This window comes from Suricata suricatta, chromosome 8, assembly GCF_006229205.1.
Source record: "Suricata suricatta isolate VVHF042 chromosome 8, meerkat_22Aug2017_6uvM2_HiC, whole genome shotgun sequence".
Taxonomy (NCBI): Eukaryota; Metazoa; Chordata; class Mammalia; order Carnivora; family Herpestidae; genus Suricata; species Suricata suricatta.
In genome coordinates, this window is record NC_043707.1 from 26,272,743 (window position 1) to 26,293,549 (window position 20,807).

The 20,807-nt window shown below is 48.6% G+C and overlaps 2 long non-coding RNA genes across 2 annotated transcripts in view; both read right to left on the minus strand.

Moving 5' to 3' along the window:
* Nucleotides 1-10,259: 10,259 nt before the first annotated feature.
* Nucleotides 10,260-11,544, minus strand: LOC115300392. Its single transcript, XR_003912633.1, has 3 exons — nucleotides 11,467-11,544; nucleotides 10,730-10,851; nucleotides 10,260-10,285 (listed from the first exon to the last, which is right to left on the minus strand). It is a non-coding gene; the product is annotated as an uncharacterized LOC115300392 (long non-coding RNA).
* A 4,449-nt stretch (nucleotides 11,545-15,993) lies between these two features.
* The window catches only part of LOC115300391, a 31,289-nt gene continuing 26,475 nt past the window's right edge, over nucleotides 15,994-20,807 (minus strand). The window contains exon 4 of the long non-coding RNA XR_003912632.1: nucleotides 15,994-16,129. This is a non-coding gene — a long non-coding RNA (uncharacterized LOC115300391). The remainder of the gene's footprint in view (nucleotides 16,130-20,807) is intronic.

Below are 20,807 nucleotides of genomic sequence, written 5' to 3' on the forward strand. Positions count from 1 at the left end.
AGACGCTATACTAGGAAAACGGCCCTTCCCCGGTGCCTGATCTCCTCTTTCCACTTTTGAGTTGCCTCAGTGTCAGGGTTGTAAGATTTATTTTTCTATTAGTTTTTCTAATTTCCCCTGCTGGTTTGCAACTTGAGGAAGTTAATAGCCATTTTGTATTTGACTTATTTTCCCCTTGAGGGCTCTGAGGATGCCTGCCATTATTGAGCTGACCCATTTTTAGAATCAGGGTGTGGTTCCTAAGACATATCTGTTTTCCTTCCCCAGAAGAGGAAATGCCCGTCACCGCGGGCACCTGCCTGCAACTCTGTTCAAGTCCATTTCACAGGGTCCACTGCTCTGGAGAGAGAATGAACACCATTTCTGCTAGCAGCCAGCGATTGAGGGGGGAAGGCAGGGGGAAGCAGTTCCCTGAGGGGTTTCTTCTAGCCACCTGTTTGAGTATTTGGTCAGGTCAGGGAGAGCTACGTGAAAAGCTACTTCAAAGGGACCCCACAGGACTGGAGGGCAAGAAACGTTTGTACTGGAGCTGAAGAAGGGATATAAATTCAGAGGCAAAACATCAGAGGAGGACACAGCTCCTCAGAGAGCTGGGGGGGGGGGGGGGTAGGATGCGGAGTCTCTCTTCTCTGGGTAGAAACGTATTTAGGATCCCAGGTGCCCACACGTGCTTCCATGCTCCGCTGTCACAGTCTTGAAATTCCTAATCAGTTTTGAACACAAGGATCCCCATTTTTATTATGCCCTTGACCCTGCAAATTAGGCCCTGGATGGGAGAAACAATTTTGAATGTGACACTGTAGGGAGGGGCACACACACGCACAAATTACAGATACAGTTTTAGGCTCAGAGCTCCAATGGAAAGCAAGACAGACAAGATTTTGCTCTCATCATGCAGGAGGACAAGGGGCAGGTGGATAAGACCGCAGTGGGCAGGGATGAGAGTTCAGACAGTGTCAGAAAACATGGGACCGGGCGTTCAGTGGATCATTTCAGGTCAGTCATCCTCTGAAATCCTGACCCAACCTTGAAAAACAATCCGACCACCATTGTTTCCTCCATTTTCAAGTGTGCTGGATTACACCGTTTAATTAAATGAGACATGATGGAACATCAACATAATAGACAAATTAACCTTTGATCGTTGCAAAGAATTTGCAAAAAGCAAAGCTTCTCCAGGTGAGGTCCCTGGACCAGCAGCAGCAGCAGCAGCATCAGGGAACTTGTAGGCAATGTGAAATCTCAGGCTTTACTTATGGAATCAACAGCCTGTGTTTTAAGAAGCCATCTGGGTGATTCCAAAGCACAGTAAGGTGGAGAGCCGCTGGTGGGAGCCTCCTTCCCTGGGGCCTTGAACTCTATTCAATTATGGGTGATTTTTTGATACCTCCCCACCTTCGAGAGCCTTACTGTGTATCAAGAACCCACTCGTGTGTCCTGATTCACACTTGGGCAGTCGAATGGCCTCTTCGTTACTTTCTTGTTTCCAGCCTTTAAAAACTACCTCATGGAGTTTTTACTGAGTTAGCAGAACAGCAAAGGGATGAAAGGTGGAAGGGGGTAATGTTACTGAGAGGGCTTTATGAGAAGATGGACAAAATGGTGGAATGAGGTATTTGGTTAATTTTTGCCAGCTGCTGAAGTCCCACCACCTCCCCCTGTCTGTCTATATATCATCTACCCATCCATCCTTCCATCCATCCATCCATCCATCCATCCATCCATCCATCCATCCATTCATCCATCCATCCTTCTATCCACCCTTCCATCCACTCACCCACCTATCCATTCATCCATCCATCCATCCATCCATCCTTCCATCCATCCATCCATCCATCCATCCATCCATCCATCCTTCCATCCATCCATCCATCCATCCATTCATCCATCCATCCATCCATCCATCCATCCATCCATCCACCCATCTACCCATCTATCATCTATCTGTCAACTGATTGATAGATCTATTCATCCATCCACCTGTTCACCTACCTACCCATCTATAATTTAACCATCCATTCATCCATCCATCCATCATCCATCCATCATCAAACCACCTATCCATCTGTCTATTTCTACATTGTCTATGTCTTTGTCTGTGTGTCTCTATGCCTATCTTTCTTTTACTATCTACCTATGCTAATATCTGCCCTTCTGTCAGTCCATCTGTGCATCTGTGATGTCTGTTTATCTATCTATCTATCTATCTATCTATCTATCTATCTATCTATCTATCTATCATCTATCTATCTATCTATCTATCTATCTATCTATCTATCTATCCTATGTGAAGGGGAAGTGGAAAAGGAGAAAAACTAAAGGGGAAACAGGCTTGAGTAAATTTTTTAACCTCCAAGTGTATGTGTGTGTGTGTGTGTGTGTATGTGTGTGTGTGTGTGTGTGTGTGTGTGTGGTGAATGAGTATATGTGTGGTTGTGTGTATGTGTAACCCTATTATTTCATGTGATTATTGTAAGGCTTATAAGTACACATGTGAAAACACAGTTCCTGACCCAGATGGAAGGTGGAGGCAATAGTCGCTGGGTCCGAAAGGGGGAGAAGCGGAGAAGAGGGAGGAGCCAGGAGGGCAGCGGGACGCAGGAGAGGCCTGTCCATGGCTAAGGAGTCCATGGGAGTAAGGGGTGAGTATGGGAAGCTGATGTTTCAGGGAGCAGGGTAAGTGAAACGCTGGGCAGGGGTTGTGCAGGGGGAAGTCAGGGCGGGGAGAGCCAAGAGGCATTAGAATAAGGTGCCTCAGAAGTGAGAGGGGAAAGCGGTTTTTATGGCTGCAATTAAGGAGCCTGAATGATTGTGCCTTTAAATGAATTGCGTGTTTATGTTTTGGGAGCGGAGATGTGCCAAGACTGCCTGGGGATGCTTCTCCCACAGTTCACCCACCCACTCCTGACCAAGTTGTGAAAATATATACCTGCTTCTCTCTCCAAGTCATCCTACCAGCTAATTATCTGTAAAGATTCAAATCATGAGCTGAAACTCCAAAGCTTTTTATGGGCATTAGGGGAGTATTAAATAGGAAGATTGGAAGCAAAATTACACTTCCCCCAATAGATTTTGGGGGGGTTGATAAAAATCTGCTTTTAATTAAAAATATAAAGCAACGAGGCCTCCTGTGCACAAACAGGAAAGTCTTTGGGGCTTGGTCCCACGTTGCAAACATCTATGGATGTGGACTGTGGGATCCCGGCCTCTGCTGCCTCGAGGCCGGTGGGGGAGCGGGGGAGTGATTGATGGACTGGCCGGATTTTCGGCTGAGAGGCCTGGCTAATAGATACACGAAAACAGAGGCTGTAATGCAGCTCCCGAGATGAAGTAATGGGCTTGTCTCTGTCGAGGTAGGGAATTCTGCCAAGCCCAGTGTTTTAAATAAAATGAGGCTTTTGTGGTTCTTGGCATGGGCCCGCCAGTGCAGGCTAACCTTGGCATCTGTGTGCTGGGCCTTCTCTAGAGTGGGGCTGAGGGCTGGCGCGGGCTCAGGGGCTACCCAAGGGCAAGGATACGGGGCTCGGGGACCAGCCCCGCCAATCCTGTTCCTCTCTCAGTAAAGGCCTCACCATCCACTCTGTCGCTCAAGCTCAGAACCGAGGAATCAGCTTTGATTTCTTCCAGATCTCAAATATATCTTAAGTCCATTCATTTTTCTCTATTTTTGCTGCTACCACGGCAGGCCTGGCACCTGCATCTCTTACCTAGATGCTACAAGACCCTCTTAATTCATCTGTCTGTCCTCTTGCTCACCCCTCCACGATCCACCCTCCTGCCCAAATCAGAATGATTGTTTTTGAGATTGTATCTACTTTTTTCTTTTGCTGTATATCAGTAGTCCATTTCTTTTTATTATTGAGTGATATTCCATTATAGAAATATACCGCAATTTGTTGACCTTTTCCCGTAAGCGGGATGTTCACATTGTTTTTAGTGTTTGGCTACTATGAAGGGCAGACACGCCGTACAAATTGCTAAGTTGCTAAGAACGTTCACATATGAGTATTTCTGTGGACATGTGTTTTTACTTCTCTTGGGCAAATACCTAGGAACTGAAGGAGTGCGTCATTTTAATTTGTGTATCCTGGACGTTTTTTTTAAGTTGATGTTTTTATGTTTCTCAAGAAGTTTTAGGTTCACAGCGAAATTAGCAGGAAGGTGCAGAGATTTTCCCACTTGACCCTGGGCCTCACCCATGCCTGGTCTCCCCATTATCAACATGTCCCACCAGAGTGGTGTATTTGTTACCACCGATGACTCTACACGGACACGTCATTAGTACCCATATGTTGTCTTGGTGGTGTATGTTCTATAGGTTTGGACAAATGTGGACATGTATCCATCACACAGTGTCATCCTGGGTATGATAATCCTCTGTGCTCCTCTTCATACCTCTCTGCCTTCCCCACACCCTCCAGCACACACAGAGTGATCTTCTTGTATCAGGTCCTCAGGAGAGGAAGCATAGCCCAGTGCTTAAAACAGAGACTGGTCAACCAGATAGCCTGGGTTCAAGTTCTGCTTTCCACCACCTGTTTGTTAGCTGTGTGTGTTTGGCAAGTTACCTTGCCTCTCTGTGTCTCAGTTTTCGCAGCTGTAAAATGAGAAGGGTCCCTAATCATGCACATTTTTGACAGTTAAGTTGATGTAAATAAAGTACTAAAACAGTACCTGACACTATAAGTGTAAGTCTCACTATACACACTTGCGTTACTGTGTGTATAATGGTTAGCTCTGCTTTCCTCTTAGACAACCTACTCCTCTTACGGCCCCAAGGTCACACGTAATGCTGGCCTCCCTCTGTTTCTTCTGCTTGTTGAGTTCTTTCTCTCTTCAAGCCTTTGTGCTTCTATTCCCTCAATTGGGAGCATCCCACCCCCAGCCCTGATAGTTCGTCTCCTTCAGCTGTCTTTCCAAATAACACTTTCCCAGAGAGGTCTTCTAGGTGTCTTTCCAAATAACACCTCCCCAGAGAGGCCTTCCATTAGCAGAGTCAAGCAGGATATGGCTGTTTCACCTCCTCTTCCATCTGGATCACATTGAAACCAATGCAGATCATGGACTGGACAGAAAGTCCTTCCAGAGAAGGTTTTCCAAAGAGGGAGGCAAGTGAACATGGGAGATTTTCCTAAACTGGAGCAGGAGGACCAGGGTGGCTGCTCGTCCCTCTCATGGGTCCCTTCATTGATAGATTCCCGAGAGACCTCACTTCCTCTCCAACCTGGGGGGTTCACCTGGACCTGAATTTCCTAGATAAAGCTAGGAAGGGATAAGTGGGCCCAATGATATGGTGAGGTGAGCTTTGGGAGGCTGAAGAATGACCCTCCCCCAGATATGTCCATGGCCTGATCCCCAAAACGTTACCTGACAAGCCGAAAGAGCTTTGTAGATGTGATTGGGTTAAGGATCTGGAGATGGAGAGATTATCCTGGATTATCAGGATGGGTCCAATGTGATCACAAGACTCCCTACAAGAAGGAGGTAGGAAGTGAGAGTCAGAGTCAGAGTTGGAGGACAAGGAATTGTGCTGATTGAGGAGCAGGGTTTGGACCCCAGGATGCTTTGGAGGTGGTGGTAGGGGCTTCAAACCGAGGAATGCAGACTGTCAATAGAAGCTAAAAAGAAAATAAAAAACAAAAAGCCAAAAATGATTTTCCCCTTGGAACTTCCAGAAGGAACCATCTCTGCTAACTCCCTGACTTCAGGCCAGAGAGACTGATTTCAGAATTCAGATCTCTATACTTGTAAGATGATAAACTTTGTTGTCTTAAGCTACTTTTGTTACAGCAGCAAACAGGAAACTCGTCCATGCAGATAGCACTATGACTGTCTGCCTCACCTCCCTGGTGCTGATTCCTTATGTGGAATCAATCCACATTATGTGTATTCACACATAATGGCCAGAAGTTGGCCAGAAGCAGGTGAGGTCCAGTCTAATGACATCAGATTCAGAAGCTGCTAACCATAATCTCTACCACTTCAGGTACAGTTGCCCCCCTGCCCCCACATTCTCCCTCACTCATTAGGACAGGACTAAAATGATGTGGTTCCTATTATACCCTTACATTCCATGTGTTCTTTTTTACCAAAGTATAATTAACATACAGTGTTATATTAGTTTCAGGTGTACAGTGTAGTGGTTCAGCACCTCTATACATCAGCCAGTGCTCAGCACGACAGGTGCACCCCTGAATCCCCATCACCTACTTAACCCATCCCCCCAACCCCCTTCCTCTGGTAACCATCAGTTTGTTCTCTACATTTAAGAGTCTGGAATCTTTTTTTTTCTTTTTGTTTTTTTTTTGGGGGGGGGAGTTTCTTTGGTATCTTTGTTTTTCTTAAATTCCACGTATGAATAAAGTCATATGGTGTTTGTCTTTCTCTGACTTATTTCCCTTAGCATCATTATACCTTCTAGGTCTATCCATGTTGTTACAAATGACAAAATCTCATTTTTTTATGGCTGAGTGATGTTCATCGTGCAGATACACCACATCTTCTTTACCATTTGTCTACTGATGGACACTGGGCCTGCTTCCATATTTTGGCTATTATAAATAATGCTGCAATGAACATAGAAGTGCACACAACTATTTGAATTAGTGTTTCTATTTCTCTGAGAAATTATTAGAATTACTGGAACATATGTTAATTCTATTTTGAATTTTTTGAGAAATCTCTATACTGTTTCCCACACTGGCTGCACCAGTTTGCATTCCCACCAACAGTGCACAAAACTCTATTTGTTCTTGGTGTGGGCTTGTAAGAAACACTGAGTGGGCCCCACCCAGGCCTGTGACTCTGCTTTCCACTTCCTCACCTCCCTCCAGCTTCCCAGGACCCATGTCCATGTGGTGGTGAGATGCTGAATAACAGTGAACTCAGCATAAAATAGAGGCCAAGTCAAAGGGATCTGGAGTCCCCAGGATGGGGCTAAGGCTGGGATTCTAGATGTGGGAGCACACCAGGAGGTAAGGATACAAAGAAAGGGTGAGTCTGGAAAGCAGAGCGGTGGTGGATTGATTATAAACAGAGGAAGAAAGGCAGGACCTGGATGTCTGCTAAGGTGTGGGCAACATGGAGCCGAGTCCCTCCCCTGGCCTCTGTCTGGGATGGGACAGGCAGCTCTGAGTCCTGAACCTCAAAAGCCTGAGCAGGGAGCCAACTGAAAATCAGACTGTGGTTCTCTTTGGGAGCTATTGAGCTGTGGGTCTTGGTGTTTCAGACACCAGTTGCTAGGCAAATGGAACCGGGTGGGGGTGGGGGCAGGCATTGGGAAAGAAGAAAGGCGGAAGCAGGCCCTGGAAGGCTGGAATTAATGCCTGGAAGTGCGCTCTGGAGACAGCACAGCCGGAGGCAGCTGCTGAAGACTGGAGGAAGGGGTAGGAGACAGCTCTGAGACACTGGGCCGACAGCTTGAGACCAGACACCTGCAGGTGTGGCTGCTTAGGTTAGAGCAGGATGTGAAGTGAGATCAACCTGAGGGCTGCAAGCTGGGGTCCTTGCCTGCAGTGAGACTCGCCCCCAGAGCAGGGGCAGGAAGAGAGGAAACAGGCCCACCTCCTGGCTTGGATGGGCATGAGGACGGGGTGCCAAGTGAGCCCTGAACATGCCTTCTTCCTGATGATGCCACAGAGGTCCATCCGTGACTCTGGTTTCGTCTGGAAAATGCAGGCAGAAAGAATGAGGTCTGCACCTGTTTGTCCCGGGCAGCTGTCACCAGAGTGGATTGGATCGGTGTCAAAGTCTTCCCATCAGGAACCAATAATTAAACATCTGTGATGAGCAAAGCATTAAGCCAGGGCTGAGGACTTAGGACTCATCATTTCATTCATTCGTTTCACAAATTCGTACTGAGCATCTTCTGCTACCAGGCCCTATTGGAGGTTCATGGGATACGGCAGTGAGTGAAATGAAGATTCGCAGGGAGTCACAGTACAGTGGAGGGTGAACATAAAACACAGTCAATATCTTAAGTAAATCCACTTATAATAAATAATGCTTCTTATTATGGACAAAATATAAAGTACACCAGGGTAACAAGAGTGTAGGAGTGAGTTGCAGGCTTAAATAGGGTGGACAGGGTAGGTCCTACTGAGAAAGTGACACTTGAACATATTCTAAAAGGAAGTAAGGAAGTAGACCACTGCTATCTGGAATTAAGGCATTTAGGCAGTTTCAACAGCCAGCGCGAAGGCCCTGAGGCAGGAACATGCTGGTGGACTGGCAGGCAGGCAGGCGGTGGGCGGGGAGGTCACAAAGATAAAGGGGACCGAACCACACAGGGCCTTGCGGGGCATCACAAGGATTGTGACTTTTACTCCCAATGCCATGAGGAGCCTTCGGAGGGTTTTGAGCAGAAGAGTGACATACCGAGACATTTTTCAAGATTGTTTGGCTGCTGTGTTGGGACATCCTGGTCAGGTGATTAAGAGATAGCTCTTTGAAATGTTTATACAGTCTTATGGAGCTAAGTCTGGCCCATACATAACAATCACATAAACTAAAAAGTAGCAAATGCAATAAAACACTCAGAGCCTCTAATGGTTCTCATAGCAAAAGAAGCCAAAGGGATGGATTTCAGAGGGGGTGAGGGGTAGGGAGAGTCACAGGAAGAACCTGAGATGGGCCTTGAGGAATGGGCAGGACTTGGAGATGATCTGGTGGGAGAGTTGGCATGTGGGTCCTACGTGGGAACAGTGCGTGCCCCAGCCTGGAAGGACAGCCGGTCACGGGCCGTGGTGGTGTGTAGGTCAGGAGCCGTCCCCTGGGCCAGCGGGTATCAGACTGTGGAGTGCATGCCAGTCACCAGGGAGCCGGGTCAGAGGCAGGTTCCTGGAGCCCACCTTTGCAGATGTTGATTTGGAAGGTCAGGGGAAGGTGTATTTCAACAGGGCGCACAAAGCGACTCCATGCAGGTCTCAGAGGGGGCGTCCACCAAGGAATGCTGTCTTTCCCCTGAACGCAGGAGTGCAGCGGGGAGAATGTTCAGACAAGTAGGAACCAGCAGGTCTAGGCAAGCCCAGAGCTCTGGAACTGGGATTTGGCATGTTATCTTGTAAGAAGTCTGAGCTCCAGGCGAAGGCACTAGCAAAGACCTGCTCTGAGGTGGTTTCATGTAAGATTTATTTGTCAGCCACGTGTGGAGAAAGGCAAAATGCACAGCAGGGAGGGGGTGTGGGGAGGGGAGGGTGATTCCACAGATGAGTGTGAAAATCAGCCTGAATGAGGGCCAAGGCAGAGCGTGGAAGATTTAGGGGTGAGAGGCAGAGCAACTGGCCAGAAAGAACCACCTGCCTAGGACTCCATCCATCACTTTCCCCTACTGTGTGCTTGGCACATAGTAGGTGCTCACTAAATATTTCCAAAATGAATGAGTCCACAGGACTTCACTGATTAGATGTAGGGGTCAGGAGACAGAAGAGAAGTGAGAATGAAGCCACTGACTGTAACAAAGGGTCAAATCATGAGCGGTACCAGTGATAGAAGAAATGAGGCAAAGACGCAAACGCAACACAACAAAACCCAGAAAGGGAAAGGTGATTCAACCAGAAGACCAAAGAGTAACCACACAAGCTTCACACAAGACCCAGACTTCAGGGTTCAGATCCATGGTCCCCCTCTTCTTCCAACTTTATGATCTTGTGCAGATGATTCACCTCTATGTGGGCCTCTGTGTCCTGGAGGTGGTTAGGAGGGTAAGTAAATTAACACGTGCACAGACACCCAGCGTCTAGCACATAACACGTGCTCAATACATTGAGCTGATGCTGTTAAAGTTATTAGAAGTGAAGGGAGCTCAGGTCAAGGTGGCGAGGCAAGGTACAGCTGCATGGGGGCCAGCATGGGGCTGGCGGGAGCCGGGGGCCGTGGCTCCAGCCCACATTGGCTCTGTCTGCCTTCAAACCTAAGGTCCCAGGACAGAAGGATGGGGCCAGGCAGTCTGAGGGTCTGGGAGGAAGGAGGTAGCTTTTTGGGATGACAGGAGGGAACAGAGAGAGAAAGACAAGGCGATTATTAGGAAGGAGAAAAAGGCTAGACTTGGGGCTCTAAGGATACCAAGAAAATGAACCCACAGCTTCTGCAGTGTGGGTCCTTCTGGAAGGGAGCACAGCAAACGTGCCCAGGGAGGGATACAGCTAAACCCGAGGCCCCCAGGGGGCTTGGTGAACACTCCAGAACTGTGATTTCAACCAATAGCCAGAGCAGATGGGTTCAATAAAACCAATGATTATTTACATCAATGTGAAGACTGTGTGTGTTGGTTTCTGGCTCCTGGGGTCTGGAAAGGAAAAGGAAAGACTGAAATGGGTATGCGTGGAAAGACAAGCATGGACGATCTAACAAGAAAAAAATGCTGATGCTCAACATAATTCCTTCCATGCCAGGGCCTCCGCGGGCTCAGCAAGGGGATCCCACGCGCCCTCCCTGGAGCTCAGAGCCATAGCAACTAGAGTCCAAGGTGAGGGCACTGGGACTTGCTCTCCCCAGGTGCGGGGCACAGAGCCCCCTGATGGGGAATGAGGAAAAGCGGAGGCATGCCCACCCCGTGCTAGCTAGCTGGTGACATTGGGCAGGACCAGAACCGATCTGCACATCATTTCCCACCTCTGTGAAGGGAGCAGGTGCCCCACGCCCCTGGCTAGGTGTTGTGGGGGGAATAAATGAATTATGGTATAGAAGGGATTAGAGCAGGGCCAGGCGTTAGGAGTGCATTTGCCCTTACAGTCAGAGAAGTCCCACTTGGGTCTTTGGTGGCAGGACCCAACATTGTGTCACAGCAGGCATCTTCGAGGGAGGGTAGGACCCGCGGACCATCATTGCACCGGTGTTCGGCTCTGGGTGCACCTGAATAAAGGAAACCTCGTTCACAAGGCAGCAGGGAAGCTAGAAAGGGGGAGCCCTCCGGCCACTCCACCCACAGGGTCCCGCGGGAAGAAGAGAGGTTTCCTGCCCATGAGAAGCCATCACCTCCTGTTGCTCTCATTTCCCTCCAATCTGCTTTTGTTCCAAACAACCCTTCCCAGCTTCCTCCTCTCCTCTGTGAAGGGACGCCACCCTCGTCTGTCCTCCAAACGTGCCTTAGTTTCCCCAAGTGTGCATGTCCCAGATTGTAAATTTCTTTGCTCCTCAGGAATAACCTCAACTGTCGCTCAATTCCCTTTGTTTAATTGTTAAGGGATTGGGAAGAGGCAAATCCAGCACATACTGTTCATGGCTGAGGTGGCAGGTGGGGAAAGCCAGGACCTTCAAGACACGATAAGCCAACTGGAGCCCCCTCCACAGGGGCTGGGCTACACTGGTGCAGGCGGCGGATGGGTCCTGGATGGTTGGAGCTCAAAGGGTGTCTCTTATTGCTTGTGGCTGTAGGAACCGCTGTAGGATTTCTGGCCAAAGCCTGCCTGCTTGTTCAGGGGAGTGCCCTCTTTCTCTCCAGGGCAGGGGGTCTGGAAACCTGCCTACCTCCCCCGTGAGCCTCACACTTGGGCTGCTGCTCCGGGGCAGGGCTGAGGACTGCTTCAGAGCCAGTGGGACTGCCAGAAGAATGGGGGAAAGGCCCCATAAATCTCTTCACTCCTGCTTTTCTCAGGAGAGGAGAAAATAAATTAAGAGCATGTAGGGTTTGCTAGGTCTGTAAACGCCCTTGTCCACAGCCCTCAGGGGCTCCTGTGAATCAGGCCCCACCAGACTTAGCGCCACGCACATGGCTCTTTAGATAAGACCCGGCAGCTTCCCAAACTGGGCATTTTTAAGAGCTCTCTGATGCTGTGAACACTTCACCAGAGCCTCTCCATGGGCAAGCAGCCCCCCACTGGTGCCCCATGCTCAGATCCTGGGCGCCGGGATGCCGGACCCTGCTGCTTTACCAGCTCAGCGTCGCCTGGAACCACTAATGGGAAGGGAATCACAATCAAGTCAAGGCCTGATTTCCCCCCCTCCTTTTGTCTCCTACAATCCTGGGTTGGGGAAAGGCTTCTATTTTTTAATTTTTTTTTTTTTTTTTTTTTTTTTTGCTGGGTAAGGACACAGATGCAGTTGCCCAGAGCCAGCTGCAGAGCGAAGGGCAGGGGCAGCCTGCAGCGCTCTTGCATGAACAAAGTGCTGCTGTGTGCATTCTCCCTGTTTGCAAAAGCACGTTGCCTTTTCCGGACATCAGGGGCTTCTGCCCTCTTACTCCTGAATCCCAAGTGGTACCCGGCACAGGGAAGGTGCTGGTGACCCTGGGTTGAATAGATCAGTGCACAAAAAACCAAATGAGTGCACAAATGGACCAAACTGGAGACGGACATGGTGGAGACCATTGGAGGAAGAGGGTCAGACATGGTGAATCCAAGAGCAGTACTGGTCCTGGTAGGGGTGTGGAGATGGGGGAGGGAGGACCTGCTGCTCAAATGACAGGGGCTAAGGGACTTGGGTAAACTCTGGCTCCATCCAGCTGCCTCTAGTTTCTGGAAAATCTCTAAATGCAGGGGATGTGTGGCTGCGGGAGGAATCTCCCCAGAGTGACAATTCTCAAAGTTGGGTGACTGCTGGGGCTTTGCACCTGCAGGAGCCTGAGTGGCACCAGAGTTTCAGGGCAGAGTCTCGACTTCAGAAACATGGGTCTGGCAAGAGTGAGGTAAGGAGGGCAGGATCCTGCGAAGGTGGTTGGAGTTCAAGGGGAAGGCTTATTACGGACTAGATGTGTGTGTCCCCTAAATTCATATGTTGAAACCCCAGTCTCCAGGGTGATGGCATTTGGAGGCAGGACCTTTGGGATATAAGATTAGGGTCTGTTGGAAAAGAAAAAACAAGCCCAAATTGGAGTCATTCCCCCCCCCCCACACGAGTGAATCGAGACTTAATTACAGATCCAGTTTCTCCAGGAATGTGACTTTGTAGCACTCGATCTGAAATTTTCGTCTGCTTGTGAGGTCATCTGCAGGATAAAATACGCTCCATTCTCGAAGTTGCGTAGGTGATTCAGTTGGCTGAGTGGCCAACTTCGACTCAGGTCATCATCTCGAGGTTCGTGAATTTAAGCCCCGCATCAGGTTTGCAGATGTCAGGGTAGAACCCACTTGGGATCCTCTGTTCCCTTCCCTCTCTGCCCCTCCTCCACTTATTCTCTCTCTCTCTCTCTCTGTCTCTCAAAAATAAGTACACATTAGGGGCGCCTGGGTGGCTCAGTCGGTTAAGCGTCTGACTTCAGCTCAGGTCATGATCTCATGGTTCATGGGGTCAAGCTCTGCATGGGGCTCTGTGCTGACAGCTCAGACCCTGGAACCTGCTACAGATTCTGTGTCTCTTTCTCTCTCTGGCCCTACCCCACGTGTACTCTCTCTCTCTGTCTCTCAAAAATAAATAAACATTAAAAAATTTTTTTAAATTAGTAAACATTAAAAAGATACCCTGCGTTACCCTTACTCTAACAGGATGATGAAGCAGTCCTTTCTTTGGCTCCTAAAGTCTGGCTCACCCTCCTTCCTCTAAAAACCCTCCGTTTGGTACACCTCCCTGGAGTTCTCTCCGCTTGCTGGATGGGATGCTGCCTGATTCATGAATTGCTTCATGAAGCCTATTCAGTCTTCATTTTCACTTGGTTGGATTTTGTTTTTTAACAGGTTAAGTGAGGTCACGAAGGTGGGGCCCCCATCGTGGGATGAATGCTTTTAGAAGAAGAGAAAGAGACAGGAAATCAGTCTCTGCCACATGAGGATGCAAGAAGATGGCCGTCTGCGAATAAAGAACAAGCAGTGCTCTCTCGAGACCTTGGTCTGCTGCCACCTTGATCTTGGACTTCCCGGTTCTTCAGAACTGAGAAGAGCTGCAGTCATTGTTGAAGCCCCTCAGTGTGAGGGGTTCTGTGATAGCAGCCCTACTGACTAAGACCAGTCTGGTCCTAATGGGGGAAGCGCATTGCTGATCAGCATATTGGCAATAAGAACAAGTTGTGGGTTGGGGCGCCTGGGGGGCTCAGTTGCTTAAGTGTCCGACTTCGGCTCAGGTCATGATCTCACAAGCAGTTCGTGAATTCAAGCCCTGTGTCGGGCGCTGTGCTGTTGCTCAGAGCCTGGAGCCTGCTTCAGAATCTGTGTCTCTTTCTCTCTCTGCCCCTACCCCATTTGTGCTCTGTCTCTCAAAAATAAATAAATGTAAAAAAATGTATTTTAAAAAAACAAGTCGTGGGTTGGGCTAGGACAGGGGCAGGGGTCAGGGAGAACGCTTGTGGGGAGACAGGTGGGTAAGCCCACGCTTGCGGACTCAGGACACTGAGACCAATGGCAGACTTGACTCTGCTGTGTGCGTGTGTGGCCGTGTGTGCCTAACACCCCCTGAGGGGTTAACGGCCCCCCAACCCTCCAGTTCTTACGCTCAGGTGAGCGTGGGCGCCCCCAGATGGAGCCAGCTTTCTCCTTCCTTCTCCAGACGGTGTATCTACACACTCTGGCACCTCATCTGTCCTCCTCCTTGCTCCGCTCCCCGGTCCGAAATCCTGCCATCCTTTCCCTGGTGCGAGAGACACAGTTATTCCCACGGCTTGCAGCGTTTCTGGGCACGGTGGCCCCAAATGAAGGCACTCCCTAGGTGGCCGTCTGAGAGTTTTCACATCGGGGGGCAATCCAGGCTGGACCATGTGTCAGGCAGGCCTAGGAACTTCTTGCTGCCCTCCCCAGCAAGCCCCAGATGCCCAGAGACTGTCAGCCCAGGGGCAGGGGCACTTGAGACCTCTCGCGGGGCTGCTCAGCAGGAAGAAGCTTCAGTTGCGCAGCGCCCAAGCTTGGTGATGACGTGTGTCCTTTGCGGGCTCCCTTCTCTCCCAGTCTTACTTCCGGAGCTCCTCCCTGTGCTTCCTGAGATCACCCCCTAACGGGATCGTGTGCATTTGAATCTCTGCAGCAGGCCTGTTGCTGGGGGAACCCAAACTAAGTTACCAGGTTTCAGCATCCTCTTCCCCCACATCAGCCTGGCTCTGGCTCAGAGCCCAAGCAGTGTGGAGCTGGAGCCGGTTTTCAGGAGCGGATGAATAGACTCCACCTCTTGATCCTAGTGGGAGCTGCGAAGTCACCTGGCAGAGGATGTCGGATGGAGGGGTGGGGGTGGGAAACACAGCTCTTTCTGCAGACTATTCAGGGCTGTCTTCAACTCCTCCTACCTGTCACATGCAATTAGTTGCCAAGCCCCACTGACTCCTCTGCAGATTTTCTCCCAAACTTTGTACCTATTTCCATTTTCCATTACTCCTGTTCCTTATCTCACGCTTAAACCTGTGCGCTAGCTTTCTGACTGGACTCCGTGTCTCCCATGGCCCCTTCTCACCCAGGCCACCTTCCCTGGTGCTTCTGGAGTGATCTTTCAAAAGCGCACCTATCCAAACACATGTGCTCGAAGCCCTCGCCACCGTCCCGATGTCGCCGGGAAAACCACCCAGATTTCACAGCGTGACATTCAAGGCCCTCTGTGATTTACTTTCTTGGCATCATCTCCTGGCATTTTCCACCCACGTATTCCAGAAATACTGAACTTCTTTCCATTTCCTGAAAGTTCTCATCTCTTTCCCTATGGCTAGATGCTTTCCTTCCCTTTCTCCACTGCCAGTTTCTGCAGTAGCTGAGCTCAATCACAGTCCCTGATTGCTCAGGTCTTGGTGTCTGTAGGGAGCCTTTGTCTACGGGTCATTGAGTAAAGAATCATTCAATGCCTTTTTGCATGCACTGAGCCCTGGGGTAATAAGGTGCCTACTGTCCAGTCCGTTTTGTTCCTTTGTTATTTGGTTGCTTGTTTGTCTTTCCTCCACCAGGAAATTGGGAGCTCCAGAATAGATGGAAAAGATCTTCCTCAGGTACCCTGGTGCAGGAAGTGCGGTAGGTGTTTCGTAAACCTTTGTGATTCAAATTGAACTAAAATGAATTGGCTTGTGGGCAAGAAGAGAGTCACTTTGTGCCTCACGCATGGTCAGAGCCCCATCATTGTGTAATATGGTGCAAGTAAGATGCACTTCATGCTAAATCACTCCTGAACATAATTTAATCTTTCTCGGATGATTCAGAAGCTCTCCAGAATCCTGTAGGGCTGCGAGATCATCCTGACAAGCATCGTTCTCATTGTGTGGCGCTGCCGGTCGGGGGAGCTCAGGCAGAGAGTTCTGGAGAAATGAGAATTCTATTTTACAACCAATAATATGCTAAGTGTTTTAAAAGTACATATTATAATCAAATCCTTGATTTAAAGTGTCTCTGTGTGTGTGTGTGTGTGCGCGCGCGTGTGTGTGTTGGACAGAGCAGCTTAGTTCTGGTGAGCTATTGGGTGAATGAGAGTATGATTAATGGAGATTCCCTGAGAGAGCAGCCCTGCCCGCCAGTCCCTGCCCCTGTCGGTATGCTGGACAGTTGATGTTCGTGCACGGAAGAGCGTCAGCTGCGTCCTGGAACAACCACAGCAGCCTCACTAAGATTGTAAGCACGTGCAGGGCAGGGACGTCCTTGTTCTTGCTCTGTGCAAGTAGCACTGTGCACGAGGGGTCCTCAGATCAGATAGGAAGATGGAGCGAGCTCCCGCGTCTGAGTTAGGAACCGCTCTTTGTCTTTAGCACAGAACTGGCCAGCGGGATACGGTGTGACTGAGCTAAGGTGCTGGGTGCTTTCAACAACCAGCAAACACGATTCTAACATCTGTGATGGGGATAATCTGCTAGGCTCCTCTTAGCTCAGCACTGAAGGCTAAGAGCTTGGGGGTCATTGCTCCTGTCCTTCACCACAAGGAAAAGCAGCAGGAACTGAAAATCAGTGCCTTTTCCCCGATCCCTCAGAGGACTGAGGCTGCAGGTCACGCTGTCCCCTTGAAATCCGGAGGGAAAGGCAAGCCCGGAGGGTCATCAACAACGCCTGTCCGTCTGAACCTGAAGCCACCAGAGCCATGAAAGGGGACACTTCCATGGTAATTTTGAAGAGTTGCTGGAGGCTGAGTGTGGACTTGCCTGAGAGTGAGGAACGTCAGGACAGGGTGAATAACGCATACAGGGAAGTGAGGCTAAAGCCAGCGATGTCCTGAGGGATGTGAGGGACAAGTTGGGCACACTCTGTGACGAGGTGCCGGTACTACATGAGAAGGGGTATAGTGTTGTTTGACGGTGGATTTAGAATAGTTTAAAATGTGTATGGGAAACTCTAGGGAAATCACTATGATTTTTATTTTAAAGATAAGATCACATCATATTAAATGCTCTGGTAAACCAGAGCAGGTAGAAAAAAAGGGAAGAAAAACCCCACAGAACAAATGTGATGAACAGGAAATAGTAATTATAAGTGGGGCAGTGATCCAACTATATCAATAATCGCTTTCAATGTGGATGGTCTACCTTTACTTAATTATGTGTACAAAGACTCTTTTTCCAAGGAAAGTCCTAGTCACAGGTCGTGGGGGTTAGGTCACGGACATTTCTTTCTTGAGGCCAGTATTCAACACGGGGTTTAGACCAAATGAACTCCAGGCTTCGCTCAGTTCTCAGTCTCCGACACAAAAATGACAAAGGGTGACTATCTCTACAATATGAAGAATGTAAGAAAAACATCAACTCCCCAAGATACAAATGGACAGTTCATACATACGTAGAACTGAACGGTGCTCCAAGTAGTCAACAGACGCACATAAATGTTCTGCCTTCCTAATGTCAGAGGGATGTAAACCAAAACGGAGCTTATATTTGTTTAGTCTAAGAAAACACAAACCCACTGCTGGATGTGGATGTGGAGGTGGAGAAACTGGAATTTACATGAGGACCTGCCATTTATTCCCAAGGACCAGCTGGCGGTGGGCACTTATTATGTTGAATTGCTGATGCATGTATTAATTGGCAAAAGTCTTTGGGGGAAAAAATCTGGCAATGGACTCCAAGAGCCTTGAAAATAAAAATGTCCATTGCCTGGAAAAAAATATGAATGGTCTAAACACACCAATTGAGAGTATTGGGGTGGCTGGGTGTCTCAGTTGGTTAAGCATCTGACTTCAGCTCAGGTAATGATCTCAAAGTTCGTAAGTTCGAGCCCTGTGTAGGGCTCGATTGTAGATTGGAGCCTGCTTCAGATTCTGTGTCTCCCTCTCTCTCTGCCTCTCCTCTGATCACACTCTGTCTGTCTGTCTGTCTCTCTCTCTAAAAAGTCAATAAACATTTAAAAAATGAAAAAGAAACAGTTTTGTCAGCGTGGATTAAAAAAAAAAAACAAAACCAAGACTCAATTATGTTGTTTACAAGAAATCTGCTTTAAATATAAAGGCTCAGGTGTTTGTGACAACATGAATGGACCTTGAAGGTATAATGCTAAGGAAAATAAGCCAGAGAAAGAGAAATGCCATATAATTTCACTTACATGTGAAACATAAAAACAAACAAACAAACAAAAAAAACCCAGAAACAGACTTTTAAATACAGAGAGGAAGTTGCCAGAGGAGAGATGGATGGGGGATGGGGGAAATGAGGGAAGCAGATGAAGAGATGCGCACTTCCAGTTACAAAATAAGTAAATCATGGAGATGAAAAGTCTATAATACAATAATACTGTCATAACATTGTATGGTGGCAGATGGTGACCACACTTACAGTGGGGAGCTTTGAGAATGTATAGGATCATTGAATCACCACGTTGTACACCTGAACATTGTGAAACATTGTATATCGATTATATTTCAATTAAGAAAGATACATGAGAAAAAAATAAAGGCATGGGGAAAGATGCACCCTATTAACCCCAGTGGGAAGAAAGCTGGAGGAGCTCTGTTAATTTCAGACAAAAGCAGACTTCAGAAGAAGGAAAATTACCAAGGATAAAGAGGGGCGTTGCATCACGATGAAGAAGTTGGTTCTCCAAGAGGATGTAAGGATCCTGAAGGGTATACACCAAATACCCGGCCAAAATACGTGAGGCAATGCCGACAGAATTCCAAGAGGTAGACCAGTCCACCATTGCAGCTGAGACATCAACCTCAGTAATTGGTAGATCAAGCAGGCAGGAAATCAGTAAGGATACCTGACCTAAAGTAGCCCGCTGGGCTACATGGGAAGCAAACTTTTCTGTTGTCTTTCATTTCTTTAACCTCTTTATTTTGTTGTCTTTATTTCATTGACCTCTTCGAAACATCTGAAGAGAAACCACAGGGTAAATCTGAAATGCTATTGGAATTTAATTTGGTTAAAAAAATTGGTTCTATTAAAGCAAATAACTATCTCCCCTTCAGTTTATAAGATGGAAGATAGCGATATTTCTGTACATGTTCATTTGCATAATTGCTGCATTGTTTCAAATGACTTTGTTGTGCCTTTGTTTCTTTGACTCTTTACAACCAGTATCTGTAAAATGGGCATAAAAATATACACTGGGCAGGCAGACCAGCTGTCTTCACTTCTGTTTTATAGTTTTTATAACCCAAGATCCAAAAGATGAAGTGACTTGTCTACGATGACCCAGCTAGGAAGTGACAGATCGGGATAGAAAATGCAACTCTTTCCATTTCTTACCCCACTATTTCTTCTACTCTGCTACAGTCCTCTCAAAATAACGGGGTTTGGGAGAGATTTCTTTGCAGACTGCTATTTTGAACATTGTAGACACAGCGTTAGGGGAGCCACCCCCCACCAACACACTGCAACATTTGTACAATATTCGCTTCCAAAGATGTGCTTTTTTGAAAACATCAGCTACTGTTTATGAAGTCATTCCGGATTTGACAGGATGCTGTCAAATATTCAATACCTCCCGCCCTCCCTCCCCCTCTCTCTTCTCCTCTGAACCACTCCCTCCACCCCCAGCTCCTACAGACCAGTGTATCTGAGCCTTCCACTGCTCCAAGAACAGAGGGAGACAAAAAAGACTTCCAACACACGGCTTTTAAGATGCACGCCTGGAGTATGTCAGAGAGACGTGGGAGAACTCAGGCTGTACCAGCGTTGTTCCGTCTATTTAAGATGAGATCGTGAAAGAGGGGACTCCTCCTCCCTGGGGTGGAGGAGGTGGGTGGTAAAGCAGCCAGAAGGGTGCTGGCACTGTACCCTGCCCCTCCGCAACTGTTCTTGGGCTCCGTTGCCAAAGGGAGGGGGTGACAGAATTCCGGATGAGCCTGAGTCTGTGGGGGGGGGGGGTAGGGGGCTGCTTTGCAGGAGCAGCTTCCCAGGGCGTCGTGCAAGAATAATGGCAGGTGGCATCTTGGTTGGAGGACAAGAATCCAAGTTCCTGGTGGCCCAGAGCCAACAGGGTGAGAAGAGCAGGAGGTTGGGGACCCCAAAGGTGAGTGACCAACACAGAGGGCCAACCACGTTGGAAGCACTAAAGCTCTGGGGCAGAAACTCATGGTTGGCTGACCCGGCAGCCATTGCCATCCCCATTCCCCTGCCACCTTCCCCTACAGGGGACTGGAGTGTTAATGGTGTTTCTTTAGCATTCACTGTGGCCGGCAGTGGGCCTGATGTCACCAATGGGCAACCGCTAACCTCCAAGACTTCATCGTTTGCAAGGACAAGAAGCTCCCTTGGAGCGGTCCTCAGACTTGAGCATGTGGGAGAGCCACCTGGAAGGCTTGTTAGCGCACAGATTGCTGGGTCCGATGCAGAGGCTGGAGTGGAGCCCGAGGGTCTGTAGTTCTAACAAGTCCTCAGGGGACCCGGATGTTGCTGGTGCGGGCACCAGACTGTAGGAAGCACGGCTTCAGCTCGCTGCGAGTCAGGACCACAGTTACTTGCCGTGGAACACAATCCTACCCCAGGCGACATCTGAGACCCACCAGGGACACCTCATGGCACGGAGGGTTGACACACCTGAGGGTTTGGCACAGTG